Here is a 10,412-nt window from a genome sequence, read left to right as displayed (position 1 = left end):
AGCCACACGACGGGGCCAGGCTCGAGGCTTGCCCCTGGCTGCCTGGCCACCTCGGGCCTGCCCCGCGTCTGGCCTTCCTCCTGCACCAGTCAACTTCCCGGTGCTGTGACGGAGTACCTGAAACAAGTCAGCTTCAAGGAGGGAAGGGTCATTTGGGCTCAGGGTTTCGGGTTTCAGTCTGCGGAGCCCAAGGTAAGGCAGAATATCATGGCGGCAGTTAGCAGAGGAGACTGTCCCCCTCCTGGACACCAGCGCTGCTGGGGTGGGGGCAGGGACAAATAGCCCCTTCCAGGGCTCACCCTGGTGACACACTTCCTCCAGCTGGGACCCACCGCCGAGATTCCACCGCCAGCATAGGCTAGGAAGCTCAGGCTCATCTGCCCCATCCTGTCCTCCTCCTCATAGTGCTCGTCCTCCTCCTCATCGTCCTCCTCCTCCTTCTCCTCTTTTTCCTCCTCCTCTTCCTTTTTTTTTCTCCTCCTCTTCCTCCCCTGGGAAGCTTTCCTGGGCCACATGTCCACCAGCCGGGCCGGCTGGCAGCTCTCTTGACATCCAGTCCCGGACTCTGTCTTTACAAAGTGTTTGCAGCTCTGTGCCACGTCCCTGGCAGCTGGTGCCAGCTCTGTGTGACCGTCTCCGGCCCGGGGGCTCAGTGAGGGGCTGGGACAGTAGGGGCCAGAGAAGGAAGGCAGGAGGAGTGGGTGACGGCGCTCGGGCAGGCGCTGGGCTGCAGAGATCCCGGGTGCCCCGGGAGCTGTTCCCCCTCCCTGAGCCTCGTTCCTGGATTTTGGACTCCATCTCCATCCTGTCTCCACATCCTGCCGGTCAGGCAGGAGCGGGGCCCGAGGCGGGCAGAACACGGCCTTCCTGGCAGCCGGTTTCTTCATCTTCTGGCATTTTTCACGTTCTTCTCAGTGACTGAATGTGTCGGGGGCCCCGTCCTGGACCCTGAGGACAGCTGCTGCACAGACGCAGCCCTCCCTCCAGGGAACTCGGCTGCTAGGGAGGCCAGCTGGGCAGTCATGGGGGAGGCCAACAGACAGTGAAGGGAGGGCACTGGACACAGTCTAACGGGGGGAGGCCGGCTGGGCATGGTCTAATGGAAGAGGCCAGCTAGACAGTTTGATGGGGGAGGCTGACCGGACAGTCTGAGTCAGTCAACAAACACCACTTGGGACAGACAGTGCTAGGTCTGGGGGCACAGAGGCATGTTGACCCTGTGGATCCCCGAGGCCAGGGGTCAAGTCCCAGGTCCCCTCTTGTCCAGCTGTGGCTTCGGGCAGGTCGCTCTGCCTCTGCGTGTCGGAGGCCTTGTTTTGGCATGCCGAATGGGCCCTGCCCCGGCTTCCTGTGCTCAGTGCAGACGTCCCCCCCACCCCCATGCACTCAGCAGAGGGACAGGAAGCAGGGGATGGGGCAGAGAGGGGAAGGGTCTGAAACCAGGCGGCTCCACTGGCCCAGCCCATAGAGCAGTGCCCTGCAGCGGTGGCGCCACAGGGCCCTGGGTTTAACCCGCCACCCTGGTGCCGCCTGCGCCGGCCTGAGTCGGTCAGGGACAGGGAGACAGACACCTTAGGCCCCTCCACACTGAGCCTGGCTGGCGGCCCAGCACTCAGGGGTCATGGCAGAGACACCAGGTAACAGAAGGAACCGGATGGGATTCGAGAGCCAGGCCAAGCAGGATGGGGCACTGGTGCCACCAGTGGCTAAAAGCTTGAGAATCAGAGGTGCACACGTGGGGGTCACACCCCACCCAGCTCCTAGGCTGCGTGCAATAGTCCTCTCCCAGCGCTGATGCCAGGCTGATGCCAGGGCTCAGCACATGCCCAGCACGTCTTCTACGTGTGCAAGATGGCAGCTGCTCGGCCTGAGGCCAATCCTCCTCAAACTGGGGTCCTAGGGACTCTGGGAGGGGTTTTGCAAATTGTAAGTAAAATAAGCCAGACGTGGTGGCAGGCACCTGTAATCCCGGTACTTGGGAGGCTGGGACAGAAGGAGCTCAAGTTTGAAGCCAGCCAAAACTATTTCCAAGAACTTCAGCAACCGAGACCCTGTTTTCAAATTTCAAAGTATAGCAGGTCTGTGGGGGTGTAGCTCAGTGGTAGAACACCCGTGGGTTAGATCCCGAGCACACACACACACACACACACACACACACACACACACACACTAATAAAATCAATCTGGGAGGCCTCATCCCTTTGTGCGCAGGCCTGGCTCCAGGAAAGCTGTTTGCCAGCCCCATGGGACGGGGCCCTGGAGGGAGAGCAGCTGCTGAGCCCCAGGAGCACAGCTGCACAGAACCAGGGGGGACCGGTCAAAGGGCCCTTCCTAGCAGCCCCTGCCGCCCAGCCTGGGGGTCAGCCAGGAGGTCAGGAGCCGGTATAGAGGGGACTGGTGACCACCAGAGGGCGGGCCCGCACCAAGGGGACCTGATGGCCTGGCCACTGACCCCTGGCCCTGGGATCCGACCTGCCCCCAGCCAGGTGTCCTCTGCCCGCTGAGTCACAGGCACAGGGGCCGTGGCCAGCAGCCCAGAGGCGCCTTCAGTCCCCCGAGCCAGTCATCGCCACCCCACAGAGGTGTCCCAGTTTTTGCTCGGGAGCGGGAGCTGCCTGTGGAAGGCGGTGGGGTGGGAGGGCTCCCTGTCCACCCCACTGGCTCTCCCTGTGCCGGCCCAGCTCATTGCCCCCTCTCATGGCGTTAATTACCTCTGCAAATCAATCTGACAGTCCTTCCTGTGGTTTCTCGGCCGAAGTTCTTGGGCACCCATCCTGATGTTGCCAGCCTTTGCTCCTCCCTCATGGTGGCCTGCTTCCTTGTGCGCTGTGTGATTCCAGATCAGGAGTTTACCTGCAGCAGGGCTCTGTCCACGGCATGCTGCCCGGAGTGCTGCGTCTCATTGATACTTACTGGTGTTGGGGCTCACACCGGGGTCTTGTGCTGAGCTTTGCAGCAGGGCCACGCCTCCACCTAGAGCACGGTTATGATTGCTCTGCCGCAGCTGGGTACAGTCAGCAGCCTGGGGCTATCATCCAGTCAGTTGGCTTGGGCGCCACTGACTGCCAGGGCACCCTGCAGCCTGGCATGGCAGACCCGGTCTGTAGCTTCCCTGACTCTGCCACCTTTCCCTACCCCCAGCTCAGCCAGGTTTGAGGCCAGCATACGGCAATTTAGCGAGTCTGTCTGTCTGTCTGTCTGTCTGTCTGTCTGTCTCTCTCTCTCTCTCTCTCTCTCTCTCTCTGCCTGTGTGTGGGGGGTGTACTGTGACTTGAGCCCAGGGGCATTCTACCTCCGCACTTCATGGGAAGGGGTTTCAGGTTATCAGGCTCTCTTGTGATTCTCTTCCGACCTCCTCAATCCCAGGTCGCCTTTGGAGTGCTGGGAATCCAGCTCCCACCTGACAGTTGGGTGATTCATCCCCATCAGCGAACGGTCCCTTCCTTATCAGACACCCAGACGCTGCTCTGGAATTTCTCTGGGATATGTGAGCCATACTGCTAGGACTCAGCCCCCTGCGGCAGCTGGGCCCCTCATGCCTGGAAAGTTTCTGCACGGAGAGTTATTGTGGAGGGGGAGGGAGAGGGGAAACGAAGCCCCTGGAGGGCCTGCTCGGCCTGGGAGTATGTGTGCTCAGGCTGAGCCCTGTGGGGGTCTGCTGGCCTGGGTAGTGGGGAGGGTGGGGACAGGAGCTTTTCCTGGAGTGCTGGCCCCACGCAGCTGGGGACCCGGAGCAGAGCATGACCCACCGGAGGTTTGGAGGATGGGAAAGGAGCAGGTGCAGGCAGGGGAAGGAAGCCAGGTAACCAGCGGTGGAGAGGAGGCCATGCGTGTGGGTGGAGGGGAGCTCAGGAGTGGAGAAGTCCTGTGGGCCTCTGGGTATATATCTGCCTCCCCGTGCATGGCTGGCTGGAATCTGGCACCTGAGCCTGCTGGAGCCCGAGGCCAGCCTGGAGCGGTGGGCGGCTGGTGTGTCAGAGTGGTGTTGATAGAGAAAGTCACAACAAGCCTAAAGATCTTAGTTGCCTTTTCTTTCAGTTTTAGAATCCAGCATGTAAAATAGAGGGTGTGAGCTGGGCCTTGGTGGCTCACGCTTGTAATCCCAGCATTCGAGAGGCTGAGACAGGAGGATCGCAGTTCATGGACAGCCTCAGCTACTTAGCAAGGGCCTTCGCAACTCAGTGAGACCATGTTTCAAAAATAAAAAGACTAAAATATAGGGCTGGAGGTGTAGCTCAGAGGTACGGTGCCCTGGGTTCCATCCCCAATACCTCAAAAAAACATGAGCCAAGCAGTTCTGCTACGATTATTTCAAACCCCTCTCCCACCAGGGGGCAGAGCCTGCTCCCCAGCCCCCGGACCAGCGTGTGGACAGCGTGGGGGCTCCGGTAGGGACAGTCTGGAGATTGGCAGAATCCGACAGCAACCCCAAGATGGCTCATGTGTGTGTATGCGTTGCTAAGGACTGAACCCAGAGACATTCTACCTCCCAGTTACACCCCCAGCCCTTTTTTTTTTAAACTTGCCTAGGGTCTTGCTACACATTGTTGAGTCTGGCCTTGAACCTGCAGCCTGCACTCACTTACAACAGACCTTTTACATGGCTGTCTCGGCCCCAGAGTTGGATCTGAATTCAGTTCCCAGCTCGCACAAGGCTAATGAGACCAGGATTGAAAAAGCCCAAGGCCCCAGATTCCAGGCCCAGGAGCGCATGGGCGCCGCTGCGCTGAATGCCGATTTCCTAACCAGCGTTCATTCTCTCCAAGGATTCTTCTAAGAAAATGCTGCTGGCAGAGGACGCTGCCTGAGCTGAACGCAGAGCAGGCCGTGGGCTGGGCGGCCCGTCCTGCTCTGTCTCCTGCCCAGGGCGGCGCCAGGCACCTGCGCAGTGCCGTGAGAACCAGCCAGGCTGGCCTGCTGGTGCACACCTGTGATCCCAGCTACCTGGGAGGCCGAGGCAGAAGGATTGCAAGTTCAAGGCCCAAACTGGGCAACTTAGCAAGACCCTGTCCCAAAGTAAAAACTAAACAGGGAGCCGGGCGTGGTGGCACACACTTGTAATCCCAGCATTTGGGAGGCTGAGACAGGAGGATGGTGGTTTGAGGACAGCCTCAGCTACTTAGCGAGGCCCTTTGCAACTCAGTGAGACCTTGTTTCAAAATAAAGAATAAAAGATAGGGTAGGCGGTGTAGCTTGGAAGCCAAATGCACCTGGGTTCCGTCCCCAGACCCACAAAAAAAAGAAAGAAAAAAGAAACAGAAGCTAGGAAATGCACGTGTGTCGGGTCACCTTTTGGTAGAGATGAGCTCACTTCCCAGGTCACCTGGCGTTGTTTCCTGCTGGAGCAAGCAGCAGTGGGGCCTGAGTGTTGGGGTGCCCACGGCTTTCCTAGAGCTCACAGCCAGAGCCTGGAGCCCTGTTGGAAGAAAGCCATGTTTGTGGCCTGGGACCGCCCTAGCAGGTGATCCCAGCCTGTGCAGCCTGTAACAGGAAGCCGAGGCCAAGGTGCTGGCCGGCCAGGGGCTCCTCCTCCTCCAGCTCCTCGGGCGCAGCCACCCTGGGAGTCCCTGGCTTGTAGCGTTTCTCTACTGCTTCCCCGGTCACCCAGCCTGACCCTCCCGGGCTCTGTGTCTGTCTCTCTCTCTCTCTCTCTCTCTCTCTTTCTTTCTTTCCTTATTTCTTTCTTTTTTGTGCATTGTAGTTTGTACGTGTGTGTGTGTGTGTGTGTGTGTGTGTGTGTGTGTGTGTGTACTGGGCATGGAACCCAGGGGCATCCTACGTCCGAGCTACATCCCCCAGCCCTATTTCCTATTTTTTATTCTTTTATTTATTTATTTATTTATTTATTTATTTATTTATTTATTTTTTGGTGGTACTGGGGTTCCTGGAAGCCCTTCTATCTCCGGGCTACACTCCCAGACCTATTTTTACATTTTTATTTGGAAACAGGGTCTCCTAAGTCAGCACGCGCGGCTAGCTTCGAACCTGCGCGATCCTCCTGTCTCTGCCTCCCAAGCGCGGGGATTACAAGCGTGCGCCACCACGCCCGGCTATTCTTTTATTTTGAAACAGGGTCTTACTTAGTTGCAAAGGTCCTCACTAAGTAGCTGAGGCTGTCCGTGAACTGCAATCGCCTCCCAAATGCTGGGATTACAAGCGTGCCCACCACGCCCAGCTGTAGTCATACGTCTTAATGGAATACAAGATGGTAGAGGCGTACACGCACACATCACCAAGCGGCCCTTACCCAGCTGTGCAAGGTCGTCAGTCTCTGTGCCGGGGCCCACCTTGTCTGGTATGTCCTCGTCTCAGCCTGGTGACTTCTGCAAAGACCTGTGTCCCAGGGAAGCCGCATCCACAGGAGAGGGACCTCAACGTGTTTTTTTTTTTTTTGGGGGGGGGCGGGGGGGTCACAATTCAGCCTCCAGCATGTGAACAGCTTCAGCCAGGCAGGCAGACCGTTTTGTTTGTATTCATCTAGAACGTGTGGCTCTGGATGGGCAGCAGGGTGGTTCTGGGGACTGGAGGCTGCTGGGACAGGCACCGTGTAGCGTTTCCGTGGTTCTCGCCCACCGCAGTCTCCACGGTTATCACCTCTGTCCAGGACGCCGATTAAGAAATAGAAAGCGTGGCCGGGCGCGGTGGCGCACACGTGTAATCCCAGCATGTAGGAGGCTGAGACAGGAGGATCAGCGTTCAGACAGCCTCAGCTACTCCTTAGGCCCTCTGCAACGCAGTGAGACCTGTTTCAAAATAAAGAATAAAAAACAGGGCTGGGGGAGTAGGTTGGAGGTAGAATGCCCCCTGGGTTCTATCCCCAGACCCGCAAAAAAAAAAAAAAAAAAAGGGCTGGGGATGTAGCTCAGAGGTAGAATGCCCCTGGGTACTATTCCCAGTATGGGGGGGGGGGATTGTGGTGCACACTTGTAATCCCAGTACTGGGGAGGCTGAGACGGGATGATTATGGGTTCATGGCCAGTTTCAGCTACATAATGAGACTCTCTGCAACTTAGACCGTATTTCAAAATAAAGAATAAAAAATAGGGCTGGGGGTGTAGCTCAAAGGTAGAATGCCCCTGGGTTCCATCCCCAGTACTGCAAAAAAAAGAAGTGGTGACCACGCTCCGGCCTGAGCTCTGCTGGGCAAGGGGAGGCCAGAGCAGAGGCTGTCCGTCCTCCAGCCACAAGCCTTGGGGGCTGAGGACAGGAATGAGGCAGCGACGGCAGAGATGTGATGGCAACCTCACCCATGGGCTGACCCTGCCTTTCTTGTCCCTTCTGTATCCCCAACTGGTATACAGTCAGCGCTCAATCATTGATGCTGTTGTTTTTAGAGTGCCAGGGAGGGCTGGGGTTGGAGCTCAGTGGCAGAACACTTTTTTTTTTTTTGGTACCAGGGATTGAACTGAGGGGCATTCTACTTCTGAGCTACACCCCCAGCCCTATTTTATTTTTGTTTTTGAAGCAGGGTCTGGCTAGGTTGATGAGAGTCTCCCTACGTGCTGAGGCTGGCTTCAACCCTGCGATCCTCCTGTCTCAGCTTCCCAAGTACTGGGATTACAAGCGTGCGCCACCACACCCAGCCAGAGCACTTTCTTAACATCCCAGCCCTGCGTGACACACCCACGTGCTAGGGAGGTGCCCTCTGTTCACCAAAGGACCAACTCCCAGCTCTAGCACTTTCTAACCAGTTGCCCCCAGCAGGCAGCCTAACCCCACCCAGCCTCAGTCTCCCGGCCCGCCCATGGAAAGGGGCTGCTGTGGCTGGCTCCAAGTGCCCGGGAGGGAAAGTTCCCCGCAGAGCACCCTGAGGGTGGAGCCCTCCAGCCCTGTGGCTGGCACCCCCCAGGCCGGGCACGGGGGCCTCAACACCCCTGCTCATAGATCGCAGTATCTGTTGCTTCCACAGGCCTGACTGGTGCCCATCCTGCCCTGGATGCCGACCGGCTGGCCTTAGGACACGTGTGCGCTGAGGCGCCGTATGCCAGAAAGGCCCCTGGAGACCCTTGTGGCCCCTGCTGGGGTCCCGCAGGTGACAAGGCGCACGGCGGCGTCAGCCAGGCTCAGCCGTCCCTTTCCACTGTGACAGTGGCGGCAACTGAGCCCTTAGGGAGCCCCGCAACCAGGGTGATCCCCCGGCCCCAGCTGTCCAGGACCCCAGGGCACGGAGCACACACACCCCTGTGCCACAGGGTGCAGGAGGACCCTGGCAGTCGGCCATGGGGAGCACGAGTCTGCCACCAGGGGGCAGAGGCACCCCTCAGAGCGGGCAGTGCCTGAGCGTGTGCCCGGGTGAGCTACAAGACAGAGCCGGGCCTGCCTCCTGCCCAGCTAGCCATGGTTACATGTGCCCCTCGGCCCAGATCTCAGCTCCTCGGTGTGTGAAGTGAGACCCCCCCCTCAGCCAGGCGGCGCACACCTGTAATCCCAGTACTGGGAGGCTGAGACAGGAGGATCGCAGAAACTTAGACCCTGGCCAGGCGTGGTGGCGCACGCTTGTAATCCCCGCGCTTGGGAGGCAGAGACAGGAGGATCGCGCAGGTTCGTTATGAGACCCTGTTTCCAAATAAAAAAGTATAAAAAATAGGTCTGGGAGTGTAGCCCGGAGGTAGAAGGGCTTCCAGGAACCCCAGTACCACCAAAAAAAAAAAAAAAAGAAACTTAGACCCTGTTTCTATATAAGAAATAAGCCAGGCGTGGTGGCACACACTTGTAATCCCAGCATTCAGGAGACAGGAGGATCGTGGTTTGCGGACAGCCTCAGCTACTTAGTGAGGCCTTCCACAATTTAATGAGACCCTGTTTCAAAATAAAGAATAAAAAAAATAGGACAGGGGGTGTAGCTTGGAGGTAGAATGCCCCTGGTACCACACACACACAAAAAAAAGCTGACATCTGTCATCCAGCACTTGGGAGGCTGAGACAGGAGGATCACAGGTTTGGGGCCAGTCTCAGCAATCAGTGAGACTTCCTTGAGGGAAAAAAACAAGCCTGGCAGCTTTGTAACCCCAGTATTTAGTAGGCTGAGACAGGATGGCAGAAGTTTTGCAACCAGTCTCAGCAATTTAGTGAGACTTTGTTTCAAAATAAAATATAAACAGGCTGGGTGGTCCGTGATTGTAATCCCAGTACTTGGGAGGCTGAGACAAGAGGATCACAGGTTCAAATTCAGCCTCAGAAACTTAATAAGGCTTTTAGCAACTTAATGAGACCGGTTCCAAATAAGAAATAAATTTTAAAAATAGGTCTGGAGGTGTAGCCTAGAGGTAGAAGACCCCTGAGTTCCATCCCCAGTACCACAACAAAATAAAAGGGCTGGGAGTATAGCTCAGAGGTAGAATGTCCCAGGGTTTCCTGGGTTTGGCCTTGCAAAGCCTGCTCCCGAACTAGCCCTTCGGGTGGGCCCTGTCCCTGCTGAGGCTGACCACAGAGGCTGGTGACGAGAGGTCGTAGACCTGTCCCGGTGACCACAAGTCCAGGTCCAGGTTTCAGAGCTGCCGCTGTCTTTCTGTACTCCCTTCCTGTGCCTGGGCCAGGCTGCTCAGGCTCAGGGGTGCAGGCCCCCCGAGAGCCACCAGAGCCCCTTGGCACTTGCCAGAACTGCCCAGGGTGGGGGCATTTTGAACCAGACCTGGGAGGGCTTTTATTTATTTATTTATTTATTTATCTAATATGTGATACCAGAAACTTTCTACCTCCAAGCTATACCCCCAGGCCTATTTTTTTTTTTTTTATTCTTTACTTTGAAACAGGGTCTCACTGAGCTGCAGAGGGCCTCACTAAGTAGCTGAGGCTGGCTGCGAACCAAACCGTGATCCTCCTGTCTCAGCCTCCTGAATGCTGGGATCAGAGCATGTGCCACCACGCCCCGCTCTTTATTTTGAAACTTGGACCTTGCTAAGTTGCTGAGGCTGGCCTTGAACCTGTGGCCTTGACCTCCCAAGTACTGGGATGAGCATTGCACGCTGACGAGTTGCAGGGCCCTTTGGCGGTCTATGTGGGGCCCTCCAGCTGCTGGAGCCCAGCCTGCCACCCCTGCCCTGTGGCGCAGGCTGTGAGCCTTTTGGTATGCAGAGGGATCTGTGCCAGCGCCTGCACTCTCGGGAGGCCTGGGCTAGGCTCAACTTTTCTGCTGATTGATGGCAGGACATTGGGCAAGGTTTCACCCGGCCAGCCTCAGCTTCCTGCACTGGGAGGAGGAGGATAATCCTTATCTCGCGCAGGGAGCTCTGAGACTGAACATCCTCAGAAGTGCCCCCTGAAACTACAGGAGGCGCCGAGGCCGTGCCCTTCCTTGGCTGGGGTCGCTCTGCCCGGCCACAGGGACTCAGGAGACCCCGCTGGCTGCAGCCACCGCTCGCTCGGCTGGCCTCTGCCCTGGGGTGGCCGCCCTCCAGACCTCCAGACAGACC

This window comes from Muscardinus avellanarius (genome assembly GCF_963383645.1).
Source record: "Muscardinus avellanarius genome assembly, chromosome: 11".
Classification (NCBI taxonomy): Eukaryota; Metazoa; Chordata; class Mammalia; order Rodentia; family Gliridae; genus Muscardinus; species Muscardinus avellanarius.
This window is presented reverse-complemented; position numbering follows the sequence as displayed.